The sequence below is a fragment of the Impatiens glandulifera genome, unplaced genomic scaffold (assembly GCF_907164915.1).
Source record: "Impatiens glandulifera unplaced genomic scaffold, dImpGla2.1, whole genome shotgun sequence".
In the NCBI taxonomy this organism is placed as follows: Eukaryota; Viridiplantae; Streptophyta; class Magnoliopsida; order Ericales; family Balsaminaceae; genus Impatiens; species Impatiens glandulifera.
The window spans coordinates 314,847-328,337 of NW_025919514.1; the positions used below are offsets into that span (position 1 = coordinate 314,847).

General features: G+C 32.1%; 1 pseudogene; it reads right to left on the reverse strand.

Annotated features, from left to right (window-relative positions):
* Window positions 1-255: 255 nt before the first annotated feature.
* LOC124918085 lies at window positions 256-10,116 on the reverse strand (annotated as a pseudogene).
* Between the last annotated feature and the right edge of the window lie 3,375 nt (window positions 10,117-13,491).

Consider the following 13,491-nt stretch of genomic DNA (forward strand, 5'->3'; position numbering starts at 1 on the left):
TATTTTACGACCGAGGTTTTTGATGAGCAGACCGTAACACAAACACACACAACATATGGAGTTCAAACCTTTAATCTTCTCATACATATACCCGCAAATCTTTCATATATCTGTCCTTGTGCTAGATTTGCTATGAGTCGACCCAACTGGGTTTATAACTACACGGATTGCAGCCCATAGGAGTTGCTGTATTCTAATAATTTAAAGAAAGACCATAAAAGAAGGAGAATATATTTCCGCTCAAACATTATACCTCTAACAGATATAGTTAGCATTTGAAAAATAGATCGCTGAATCAGCCCTAATAATCAACAGCCCAGGAATTCTAGAGGCATCTGGATACTGCAATACGTTTCTGTATACCGTAGTTCTTGGGATATTCCCTAGCAGAGCAGTCTTGGCCTAATCACTTGTAATTTTTTTTTCGCAAACGATATGCATACATGTAGATAGATTTTTCCACTTGTTCAAATTCGTGCTTCAAACAAACAAACAAAAAATATTTGATCAAAAACATGCAGCAATTAAAAGGCCAATCTCAACAGAAATGAAGACGCACCAAAGAAAGTTCCCATGCAGGCAAGGAAGTCTAATTTGTCGATTTTTCAATCAACGTCTATTAATCCAAGCACGACAGTAATGATGATGGATGCTAGAATTGCATGCATTCGTGGTGTATTTAAAAAGAGGTTATCACTTCCAAAGTCAACATAACCACCATTGACATCACAATTTTTGACACTCCTGTTTGGCATCCCACTTAGTAATTCACAGCAGATCTAGAAAACGATCCTGCCAAAAATAATAGAAAAAGAAAAGATCAACTGAAATGTGAAGAACAAGTAGAATATTATTTTATTATTATTAATGATCGATCTTATATATCCTCATGGACACATGCCGACCGAAGGACAATCAACCAATGCAATTGCATAGGCACCCAGTTTTCAGGGCCCCAAAATTTTCCAAATTTTTAATATATAATATTATTATTTCTATTATTAATTATATATTATAAAATATAAAATATATATTTTACCGTATAATATCATATATTCTTTTATATTTATTTATTATTTTTATATTTATTTTCTTATAATACGTTAATGTTTTCTCTACATATCATATATATATATATATTATATATATATATATATATATATATATATATATTATATATATATATATATATATAAAATAATATATTGTATTTTAGCCTTGTAAATATTAAGCTCATTTTCTATTTATTCTTATTATAGCCATTTTAAATCACTAACCCTAATTATATTGTTTATATTTTAGCCATTTTTCATCTTTAATAATTAATTTTTTTAATCATAAATCCAACCCTAATTGTGAAAATCATCTTTAAAGTTACATTTTAATGCTCTAAAATTAATTAATTTTATTTGTTCTTATTCTTATGTTTATCTTCATAATTTTTTCTCGTTTTAAAATATAACTCATATTTTTTCATTATAGAGACATCACACACAATATATCACAAATGAATTAGTTATGATATCAACTGAAAAAAAGTGTTTAGACAGTTAGAGTATAATAACTTAATTGAAAATTTTGCCTAAAAAATGCAAAGATGAGTATTTTGGTTGAATCGAATACTAGTTAATTTATAAATTATTATCATATATTTTTTGTTTACAACTTATTATATTAATATTTTTTATATATATTTTGAAATATTTGTTTACACTAGTTATTATTGTTATATATTTAATTTGTATATTTAATATTTTTTTTTTTTATAAAATATAGATTATTAAATTTATTTTAATTTTATGGGGCCACAAAATTTGAATTCCCCAATTCGCGGGACCGGCCCTACTTAGACAACAATACATGTTGTCACGTAGCAATATGACATCGAGCCGATGATGTTGATGGTTCCTAACGCTACCATTTCTTTGTTCCCATCAAGATTGTAGTCCTTCATTGCTGCAAATCTTCTAGCAATTGAAACATATTCCTATAAACCAACCACAATAATAAATCTTGTCAAGAAAATTATACATCTTTCAACCAATAATAGACATCGCTACAGAAACAAATTTACCGTAACAATCATGCAATAACAATGAAACCCACAAATAAATGTTTGCCAGAGAAGAAGATTTTATTGACAGAAGAATGATTGATGCCCTGCGGGATAAGGAAATTCGATGAAATGACCCTAAAAAAGGGTAAAATTTAATAATAACTTACCACGTTATTATTTGCAAAAAAATAACTTTTTGTCCATGGTAAAAGACTAAATTACCCTTAATAAATTTTCTTTCTCTTATTCGTTTCTCTTCTTCTATTATACTCTCTTCTCTTCTTCTCTCCCAACAAGGAGAGACGTCTTTCCCCAGCAACGAGGTACGCTATCCCCCAACGACGTCTAATCAAAGCAACACCGGAATCTGCTTCCCCTCCCGACAACGTTTTCAGCGTGGACGTCTACATCTACACAGAACTTTAGCAAATGGTCTCCCCAAAAACTTCATCAAGTTAGATCTCAAACAAATGCCGAATCAATCAATGGGTAAGTTATATATTATTTTGTTTTAGCTGAAAACACTAGTTATTAATCAATTGAGACCACAAATTACATCTTGCGTCGACGCAAACTACACATTGCGTCGGCGCAAGATGCACCTTACACACTTTAAATCGATATAAACTGATCAAATTTTAGCTTGGGATATGACCCTGTAAAGAATTATTACCGTTTTATTATTACTATTTTTTATCATTCTCATTTTATATTTACCTCATAACTTGAGGGACTTGTTTGTTTATTTTGTTAGTATTTATAATGAGAAATCTCTTAAAGAGCAAATATGAGTTTTCTAATTTCTCAAAATCTAATCTCTAAAGCTCTCAACTATTCTTCTAATCTCTCAAAAACTAATCTCTAAAGTTCTCAATTATTCTCCATTTCAGTTGATTACTTAACATGGTATCAGAGCACGTTAGAAGAGAAGTTGTAGGAGAAGGCACAACTGAAAGCGGAACAGTGGGAGCAAACCAGAAAAGGAAGTACAATATTGATCCTTTGATGCTCCATAGTGCTGATAATCCGAACACCATTCTCAACTCAAAACTCTTAACAAGATTCAACTACTTCAGTTGGTGCAAATCAATCAGGTTAGCCCTAAAAGCTAAAATTAAATTAGGGTTTTTGGATGGTTCATGTCCTAGGCCGAAAAATGAAGCTGATGCAGAACAATGGGAGATAGTTGATGTAATGGTCCGTTCTTGGATCATAAATTCAATATCAAGTGTGATCCAAGAAAATTTCCAACAAACTGAAATAACTCAAAAGCTATGGACTGAGATCAAAGAACGTTATGAAAAGAACAAAGGTCCTAGAAGATTTGGAGTTAAAAAAGGAAATCACAAATATGAAACATGGTTCTCTAACTCTAGAAAGGTATTACTCCAAGATCAAACTTTTATGGGATGAGTCAAAAGGGTTAAAATCAACATTCTATTGTCAAGATGAAAAATGCAGAGAACATACTGCTCAAAATGATGAAGATGACAAATTGCTTCAATTCCTGATAGGACTCAATGATCGTTATGAGCACATCATTGATCAAATCCTTGTTGTTGATCCATCTCCTACGGTTTATAAAGCGTATACTATGCTTTTGAATGTTGAGATGAAACGAGAAATTGATGAAAATAAAACATAGAATTTTAGTGCTCTCCACATCAGAAATGAAGAGAATAAAAATCTTGATTTTGATAAAAGTGTGGCTCTTCCTGTTAAATAAATAATGACTACTAGTCAAGTAAGGAATAATAAGGTTGGAACAGACAAAGGAAAAACTTCTCAAAATCCTTACAAAAATACAGTTTGCAAACATTGTGGATTGAAAGGGCATATTCAAGAAGGTTGTTTCAAATTAATTGGCTATCCAGAATGGTTTAAACAATCAAAAGAGCAAAGGAAGAAAACATTTGTGAATGTTGTCAGCACTCCGTATGATGTCAACAACAACCCCGACAATGTAACTGCTGATGATTTTAAGATGTTCCGAGCTTTCATGAAAAATATGAAAGAAAATGAAAAAAATAACTTGGAATTTCAAACAGGTAAGCATTCTAACATTACATTAAATTTTAGTATGAATCTTAATCATGTTGATAATTTTAGTATAACTTGGATTATTGATTCTGGAGCTAGTGCTCAAATTTGCAATAATAGAAATTTATGAATAATATTCATACAAATGCTAAACCATTAGAATTATTTTTACCAGATGGCAGTAAAAAGATAATTACAGAAATAGGTACAGTTGTTTTAAATAAACATCTGCACCTCAAAAATGTTATGCTTTCTTCAGATTTTAAATACAACCTTATATCTGTTGCACAATTACTAGAATTAGATAACGTTAAATTTTGTTTTTCTTCAACTTATTGTGTTTTGCAGGACCTTGAGAAAGATTTAATATTAGGAAAGGGGATTAGGGTGAACAACTTGTACTATTTTGAAAATGATCTGGATGATTTCAATGGTGATCATTTTGTCAAAATAAATACCAATTATTCCTTTTGTAAGCAATGTAGTATGACAACTTCTATTAATGCAAATGAAAAACTTTCATTTTGTAAACTTTGTAATGAACAGCAGTCTATGACTAATATCAATGAAAAGTTTTCATTTCACTTCAAGTTGATTGTAATACATTGCATCAAAGACTTGGTCATCCTTCTCATAAAGTTTTACAAAAAATATTTCCCAATATAAAACATGAACTTAAACATTGTGAAGTTTGCCCTCTTTCTAAAATGACTAGATCACCCTTTTGTACTAGTCAATCCAAAACTAACTCAATTTTTGAATTAATTCAAATTTATTTATGGGGACCATACAAAGAGTCTTCAATTATCAATACTCCATATATGTTCACATTGTAGACGATTATAGTAGAACTACATGGACTTTTATGCTTTCTGATAAAACAATGGTTTTTAGTACAATAAAATCATTTTTTAATAAGGTTAAAACTCAATATGAAAAATCTGTTAAGATTATTCGTAGTGATAATGGATCTGAATTTATTAATTCAAAATATTTTGAACTCTTTTCTAATCTTGGCATTCAACATCAAACCTCATGTCTTTACACTCCACAACAAAATGGAGTTATGGAGCGTAAAGACACCTTACTCAAATTGGAAGATCCCTAATGCTTCAATCAAAATTGCCTATAAAATTTTGACCATTTTCTCTAATAATGGCTACTCATCTCATTAATAAGTTACCTAGTTATGTTCTCAATTGGCAAACACCATTTTCCTTACTTACCAACAAAGAGGTTGACTATAGCTATATGCGAACATTTGGTTGTCTTTGTTACACAGCAAATATTCAACCTTATAAAGGTAAATTTGAACCTAGAGGTAAAAAATGTATTTTTTGGGGATATCCTCTTGATAAAAAAAGTTATATAGTTTATGAAATGAATTCACAAAAAATTGTAACTTCTAGAGATGTTCATTTTTTTTAGAATATTTTTCAATTTGATTAATCTGAAGTTTGAAAATCACAAGATAACTTGGATTCTCCAGAGCATTTCTTTAATAATAATGAGAATTCACCTTGTTTTGATTCAGATGGGTTTGATACTTCTGATGAAATTCAACTTGATCCCTCTATGGAAAATCAAGTTAATGATCCTAATATTAATCTTCCTAATCAAGAACAGGTTCAACCAACTAGTTTTATTCCTAGAAAAAGGGACAAGATCTCGAAATAAGCCTCACATATTTGATGACTATATGATTAATCATACCATGGCTACACAAAACACAAATCAAAAATCATATGCTTCCACCAACATTTCCTTTTATTTTTAATTGCACAGATATTATTTATAAATATTTTCTATCTAACATTTCAAATGTATGTGAACCAAAAACATACAAAGAAGCATCTCTTAATTATGATTGGATCAAATCTATGAATGATGAAATTCGAGCCTTAAAAGCCAATAAAACTTGGGAAATTACCACTATTCCACATGGTAAAAAGGCTATATTGGCAGTAAGTGGATTTATAAAACCAAATTAAATCCAGATGGTACAATCGACAAATTTAAAGCTCGGTTAGTTGCCAAAGAATATAATCAAATAAATGGCATTGATTTTCATCAAAGTTTTGCTCTAGTGGCAAAACTTGTGACTTTACGATTTTTAATTGCATTAAGTGCTGCTAAAAATTGGTTTCTTCATCAAATTGATGTGCATAATTCTTTTCTCCATGGTCATTTAGAGGAAGACATTTATATGCAATAACCAGATGGTTATATTGAAGGTAATCCAAATCAAGTTTGCAAATTAAAAAGAAGTCTTTATGGACTCAAGCAGGCTTCTAGACAATGGAATACCGAATTTTCAAATAATCTTACTAGTATTGGTTTTGTTCAATCATTTCATGATCACGGTTTGTTCATCAAACAAATGAACTCTACTATTATTGTGGTATTGATTTATGTTGATGATGCTTTAGTGACTGGTAACAGTCTTGATGAAATATCTAAAACAAAAGCATTCATTGACTCTAAATTTCCTTTTAAAGACTTAAAGGAAGCAAAGTACTTCCTTGGTCTTGAAATTGGCAAAACCTCTAAAGATTTGTTTGTCAATCAAAGAAAATACATTCTTGACATCATTTCTGATGCTGGAGTCATTGAAGCTAAGCCGACTAAATCCTCGATGCTTAAAGTCATCAAACTTGAACTAGATTCACAAAGTGTCTTTGTTGAACCAGAATCATTCCGTAGACTCATTGGCCGGTTAATTTACCTAAATTTTACATGTCCGGACATTGCATTCGCGGTTCAACAACTAAGTCAATACATGCACAAACCAACTAAAGTTCATTGGGATGCTGGTTTACAAATTGTTAGATACCTCAAAGGAACACCTTTCCTTGGAAGTTTTTTTCATTTTTCTAATTCTGTTGTTCTTGACGCTTTTTTTTTATGCTGACTGGGCAATGTTCTCAGATAGTCGACGATCGCTTACAGGATATTGTATCAAATTAGGGACTGCACCTTTATCTTGGAAAACGAAGAAGCAAACCACTATATGTCGATCTTCTGCTGAAACAGAGTATCGCACTCTTGCATCAACAGTTTGTGAATTGCAATGGATATCGTACTTACTCTCGGATATGGGCGTCAAACTACAAATTCCTATTCCTCTTTGGTGTGACAACCAAGCTACAATTCATATCACTCAAAACCCCGTCTTCCATGAGCGTACAAAACACATTGATATCGATTGTCACGTAGTTTGGGACAAATACAAAACCGGTTTTACTGATCTTAGACATATCTCAACCAAAAATCAATTTGCGGACATTTTTACTAAGGCTTTGGATGGTACCTAATTTGATGATTTACGTTCCAAGCTTTATCTACATGATTTTCATCTTGTGGGAGGAGTGTAAAAATTTATTACTGTTTTATTATTACTGTTTTTTATCATTCTCATTTTGTATTTATCTCATAACTTGAGGGACTTGTTTGTTTATTTTGTTAGTATTTATAATGAGAAAGCTCTCAAAGAGAAAATGTGGGTTTTCTAAATTCTCAAAACCTAATCTCTAAAGCTCTCAACTATTCTTCTAATCTTTCAAAACCTAATCTTTAAAGTTCTCAATTATTCTCTATTTTTGTTGATTGCTTAACATACCCACCTAAAAAAGATGAAGATGATGACAGTTAGTCTATATATATATAATGATGCTTAATTTTTAAAGTGTCCGGATTGCTGGGTCGAGAGCTGTGGTTAATTTGGATATATGTGAGAGTAAATGGATACTTGGGTCGGATTGTGGGTTGACCCGCCCATAAACTTAAAACAATTAAAAATAAAATCTAAAATGCTATAGTTATGATTCGAACTTGCAACTTATTAAAACAAGTACACCCTTTTAACCAAGTAGGCTAATAATACTTTATATTTTAAATTCAACACAAAATTTGATGAACGCGGGACATTTTAACAATATAAGTTCAACTTTTTAACTAACTAATCTATATATATATATATAAGGATGCTTAATTTTTAAAGTGTCCGGATTGTCGGGTCGAGAGCTGTGGTTAATTTTGATATATGTGAGAGTAAATTGATACTTGGGTCGAATTGTGGGTTGACCCGCCCATAAATTTTTTGCCGTAATATTTTTTTCACGGTTTTTATATTATTATTCATTCAAATGTACGGGATACATGCTAGTTATTAATAGTTTTGCTTTTGTTGGTAAATAATTTCTGAATTTAGAGATTACTCACAATTTGGACACCTCTTTTATCTACACGAAAACCATAAATACACGGAGTCAAGATGATAACTGAAATCAAAGGCGCAATTGCGGGAACCCAAATGAGTTTATTATTCTTCTTTGCCTGAATAACCACTGCACAACTATGAGAAAAAAAATAAAACTTACTTAAAAAGAAAGAAATCGAATCTCATTGTCAAAATCGTGAGTATACGTAAAATCATTAACCACTTTTAAACTCGTAAATTCATAAAGTTTAATTTGAAAAAGTAATAGTGATATGTTATTATTATTTATATATATAATTAAGTATTTTATACTTAACTAATTTAAAATTTTATATATTTAAATAAAAAATTAATTATATAATAATAATAAATAAATAAATAAATAAATAAATAAATAACACTATAAAAGATTATACTTACCAAATTAATTAATATTAATTTACTTATTTGTATAAATAATAACTTTATTTTTTAATTTTTAAATTTAAATTAATAATTTTAAACGTAAAATCGTATAGAATCGTAAAATCGGAAATATTTATAAACTCGTAAAATCTTATTATCGTAAATTTAAAATTATAAGAGTTTATGTATATAAGAATTTATTTAAAATCGGACTCGTTAACCTTACATGAAATTGTAAAATCGTAGGATTTTAAGAGTTAACTTGAGATTTTAAAACTTTGCTCACAATGAACTTGGCGAGAAAAAGAAAAGTCAAGAACGATACACCTATGTGTATATGTGTATCGTATCCAATTCCACTGCCAAGAATAATTTACAGAAATCAAAACTATCATTAGAACCGACTCAATATTTGTTTCAAATAATAAGACAAAAAAATCTTACCCATGATGTGCATTATAAAATAATGATTACAGGACATGAACTATATATCAGTTTTCTTTGTAAAAACCTTTATACCAAAACAAAACTTTCAACTGTTGGAGTGCAATAGTAATTGCAGCTCCTCCATGAAGGCAACAATAGCAGCATGAGAAACAAAGTAAATCAAGAAACCCAACCTGGTATAAAAAAAATAATTTACTTAGATTTCGAAAAGGTTTTGGTTTGGTTATATAAGAAGAGTTTACCTAAAGAAACCAAGTTGCTTTTGTGATTCCTGCAAAGATATAGCTGTAAACGCAAGACTGAGGTAGTTGGTTTTGTCTTTAACTAGATCAATCACCTTTTGAAGTAAGGTTCCAAGAAGTAGAGACACAACAGCAACTGGACCAATCATGAATGCATAAACTAAAGGAGGAACAAAATTGCGATCTGCAACCACCATCAACCGATTTTTTTGTAAAAATCTCTCTAAATCTCATATATAATCTTAAATCATTTGTTTCTGAAATTTCTTACACAGGCCATATTGCACAGGAAGGTTTGCAAGTTTTGCATATCCAATATCTTGTGATTTTTTTTTAAATAATAATTCAGATTAAACAGACATATTTTTTAGAAATAACAAACAGTGCATTTTTAAGCAACATCGTACCCGAGGAATACAAAGACTTGCAATGGTAAGTCCAACTATGAAATCTCCTTTGAACATGGTGAGATTGTAACCCCTTGCCCAATATAGAAAAGGAAAAACATATCTCAAGCCAAGAACAAACTATCTCGAAGTTGATACATCCTTGAAAGAGCGCATAGGATCATCAGGGAAAAATGTTTCATTGACAGTGAACTTAAATTCAGTAAAGAGTCCATGCTTTGGAGGCTCCTTGACTTTGTGAGAGTACGGAATTACCCTTGGCTCATCCCTGATTTGCTCGTCATTCCTTCCATTAACCATCTTCGAAGTAAACAAAAATGGCTACCCTTACCACCCCTAACAAAAACAAGATAATAAAACAAATGAATGCATAGTTTTGGCAGTTAATGAGTAATGAAATAAAGTTAGCTGAACAAATACCAAAAAATGGAAAAGAAACTTTAGAAAAATACTACAGATACAGGAATCTGAAGGCATGCTTATATAGAAATCCGAAAAGTCAACTTGAATAAACAAATGTGCAACAAAAAAAATCAAGCCTCCATCCTGTTCTAATGAATTTAGAACAATAATGTAAAAACAAAGAATAAACAGAATAACAACACAAGGGTTTTTACCCAAGTTCGGACCAACAATATCTTACGTCATACTTTCGAAGATTTGATTCAATAAAGATATAATTACAAATTTTAACCTATGTGTTCTAGGTTTTAGTCTCACCACCCTCTACAATTTAATATATATAGATTTTATAATTCATAATTAAGAAATAATCATTCTCTATTATATTATATTATATTATATTATATTATATTATATTATATTATATTATATTATATTATATTATATTATATTATATTATATTATATTATATTATATTATATTATATTATATATTCTTTTCTCTTAGGATATATCATTCTCCCTCCATATAATATAATATATATGGATTATTTCATTCTTTTATACCTAACATTGAGGCACACTAAATTGGGCCTCAAAACTCTAGGCCCAATATCACAAATTTCCACCATGTCTCTATGTCCATTGTCAAACGAATGAGCCTCATCACTAAGAACATCTTAGAATCGATCATCCTACTTCTCCGATTATGTTCCAAACTTTGTGAAGTGAATCAATTCGCAACATTTTCGAAACTTGATTCCCATCACCACCTTCGTGGACATATCTACAGGATTTTCATCTGTGTGAATATTCTCCACAACTACCACTGCACTTGCTATGACATATCGAATGTAGTGATGTTGAATGTTGATGTGATTTGTGCGCTCGTGAAACATCGAGTTCTTGGAAAAGTGTATGGCCCTTTGATTATCACAAAACAACTCCACCTTATCATGCTTCACGCCAAATTCACCCACGAGACTCTTCAACCAAAGTGCCTCATTGACTCCCTCCGTCACAGTGATATACTCGACTTCCGTTGTTGAAAAAACAATTACGGATTGTAATTGTGTCTTCCAACTTACCGAGCATCCAAATAGAGTAAACACATATCCCATTAGGGACATTCTCTTGTCCAAGTAACCTACAAAATCAACATCAACATATCCTCTCAACTTATCATCATCTACACCCGCCCATTTAAAACAAAGACTGACATCTAAGGATCCCTTAACGTAATGAAGAACCCACTTCGTCAACACCCAATGTTCTTTCCCCGGGTTTTCCAGAAAGCGACTAACAAGACTAACCGCGTAAGAAATATCGGGTCACGTACATACCATGACATGCATTAGGCTCCCGACGACACTCACATATGGGGTGTTTTCCATTCTCACCTTTTTCTCCTCGGTACTCAGTGATATCTTTGAGGAGAGTTTGAAATGAGTAGCTAACGGCGTTTGAACTGCCTTGGCGTTATACATCCCAAACTTGGCAACCACTTTTTGGAGGTAGTCGCTTTGAGACAAGAACATGGAGCCTTTCTTCCGATCCCGCTCAATCACCATCCCAAAATTTTCTTTGCCGACCCCATATCCTTCAAGCAACTGCTTAAGCATGGCATTAGACGTATTTCACTTAGACGACCTCGTCTAATGAAATTAGACGTCCCCATCTAATAATAAGATCCATTAGACCACCTAATCTAATATGATTAGACTACACGTCTAATTACGGTTCCCTTCAAACTAATTTGAAGGAGTTAAACTGTGCGTCTAACTTTCTCTTTCCATTAGACTTCACGTCTAATTACACTTCCCTTCAGACTAGTCTGAAGGAGTTAGACTGCAAGTCTAACTCTCACTAGTTAGACTGCACGTCAAACTCTTCTAGTTAGACTGCATGTCTAACTCCGCTAGTTAGACTGCACGTCTAACTCTGCTAGTTAGACTGCACGTCTAACTCTGCTAGTTAGACTGCACGTCTAACTACGTGTGTTAGACTACACGTCTAACTCAACATGTAAAAGCCAATCCGTTTAATGAAACTCATTTAGACATAGTCTAATATAACCTGTTTTCGATACACTTGCACCAAAAACAATTAGACTACTTAGATTAGGTTTTTAGCTCATCAAATCATCAAAATTCCACTAGTCAAAATACTTTGACAATCAGTCAAAATAATTTTACCCAACATACCACTTCCGCCATATCACCAACCAAGGTGTTGCCTTGAAAAACGTAAATACTTTTCTCTCGCACATCCCTCATTACCACTAGCGACCCATTTGTATCCCTCAATACCTTCTTCTCGCATTTCCATGCAAAACCAAGTTGGTTAAGTGATCCAAGAGAGACGTGTCGTACTTCCATTAATATCCTCTCAATTCCATCATGCGTCTTCAAATGCATTATTCTGATCCCCACTATCCTACAAGACTTGTTGTTACCTAACAAAATTTTGCCCACCGAAGTGTTCTCATAGGTCTTGAACTAACTCTCGTTAGGTGTCATATGGAACGAACACCTGAAATCTATAATCTAAAGCTTGTCGAACTGATTAGTGGAGACAACGAGAACATTCGCACTTTCGTACCTATTCTCGACCTGTTGAACAACCGCTACTTCTCCTCCATTCTTCTCGTCGTTACTCAAATCTGGACAATCTCGCTTAAAATGCCCCTCCTTGCCCCAATTGTATCACTTAGTAGATTTCATCCCGTGAGACTTCGAACGCCTCTTCTTCTTGCTTTTATTCTCTCTTTTCTCGGTTATCCCTCGAACCAAGAGTCCTTCTTCTCTTCGTCTTTCGATCTGAATGCAATCATTATATTATCGAGGGTAAGCTCCTCCCTCCCATGCTTGAGTATGTCAATGAAGGTCTCATACGACTTCGTTAAGAATTGAAAAGTATCAGCGCCTTATCCTCATCCTTGTACTTCTCGCCGATGTTTTCTAAATCAAGGAGAATATTGACATAATTGTCGAGAAGCGTCTACAAATTTGATAGGATTGGCTTTATCAATAGAGACGGGGTCTGGCTAAGGATGAAGGCTTATGAAAAACAGTTTGAAAAAAATCCTGTTAGGGATTTCATTCGCTTCCTATTCTACGCAAACTTGTGTAAACACATGAAACGGATTCAAGGAGGAATTTTTACTTGGGTTTGAAGCTCAAGATGAAATATGAAAAGATGACAGAAATGAAGAACACAATAGTTTGTTTATGGATGTTCGGAGAAACTCTCCTATGTCACCCCTTCTTCCAAC